Raw genomic sequence first — 1,410 nt, 5'->3', positions numbered from 1 at the left:
ATAGCCTAGCTTTATTATGTTTTTCTCCGCTCGCAGAAGCGCTGCAGATATGAAGACCATGTGAATCCTCATGTTGTTGTTTGCTGCTTTTTGCGCATGTAAAATTAATCCCCGGAAAACAAATGTTAGTATTTTTTTAACGGGTCACAGACACTTATCCTTTCTAATTTAATTCAATTCTAATTTAAAATAATCTTGTCGGTTAACGGTTAACAATCGGTTAACGAGCGTCGGTTGTCGGTTAGGAAAAATAACCGAAATGAACATCCCTATAATATATACATTAATATAAATCACTCCTCCTACATTAATATTTTTTATAAATATTTTTATATTTATCTTAATTTTATATCTGTTTCAGTTTTAGAATTTGTAGTACTTTTAAATTATTCTAATTTATAATTATAATAATTATAGTTTGTTTTTCATCTAATATTTATATTTACGTATTTAATTTTGTATTTATCTAATATTTGTTTTATTTTTTCATATATTTAATTTCATATTTATATTATTTAATTTCAGCTTATAGATATGGTTTTATTTATTTGTGTTTATTTCATATTTATATTTTATTTATTTCCAGCTTTACTTCAATTATTTCTTTATTTAAAATTTTTATAATTTCATTTCAGGAAACGATAGCAGCACTGTTTAGTAATTTAATAATTGATTTGATGCAGAAAATGCATCAGTTAAAACACATTAAAAATTACAAAACAAATGATCATTCAAAATTATTCATAGAATTTTAAATAATCAATTTAAAATAAATAAATAAATAAAACCCCACCAAAACCAGATTAAATAAAGTCAAGTTATTTTGATTCCAACAACTTCTGATTGTTTTTACACACTGAGGGACACATTTGTAGTAATCTTCAAAACGTTCCTTTAAACTAGTTAAGAGGCCTGGACACCAGCATCCCATGGACCTTAGTTAGAGTAGATGATATAAGTTCCTGAAAATTAAATATGGCACCTACCATGACCAAGGAACATGCTAGAGCCCAAATCCCAAACTTAATGTTTGCTGGTGACCAGATATGTTAGTCTGGGCTGCTTGGTAGACCTGTCACGATAACAACTTTTTGTTGTGCGATATATTGCCCCAGAAATAATTGCGATAAGCGATATTATTGTCATTTTAAAGACCATTTTGTGCCACTGAATATATAATCATAATGCAACAGCATAATAATGCAAGAAGGCCTACACACTTCCAAATGACAACAGACTTTTAATTTTTAAGAATATTTAGATCATGGAAATTAATTATCAAAATATCAGATACCTTACAGAACCTGAATAAACAGTAAATAAACAATTTCTAACAAAAAGTGCAAAGTAACAAGTCGAAAAAAGAAAAATGCACAAAGAACTTGTATGCGGATTTTTCCATCTACAGAT

General features: G+C 27.8%; 1 protein-coding gene across 1 annotated transcript in view; it reads left to right on the top strand.

The window, feature by feature from the left end:
- LOC107712954 (echinoderm microtubule-associated protein-like 6) overlaps positions 1-1,410 on the top strand; it is a 66,600-nt gene that overhangs the window by 29,936 nt on the left and 35,254 nt on the right. The window lies entirely within an intron of this gene.

This window comes from Sinocyclocheilus rhinocerous, unplaced genomic scaffold (genome assembly GCF_001515625.1).
Source record: "Sinocyclocheilus rhinocerous isolate Xijiao unplaced genomic scaffold, SAMN03320098_v1.1 scaffold147, whole genome shotgun sequence".
In the NCBI taxonomy this organism is placed as follows: domain Eukaryota; kingdom Metazoa; phylum Chordata; class Actinopteri; order Cypriniformes; family Cyprinidae; genus Sinocyclocheilus; species Sinocyclocheilus rhinocerous.
The sequence above is the reverse complement of the archived record's forward strand: the minus strand, read 5'-3'. Positions and strand labels throughout refer to the sequence as shown.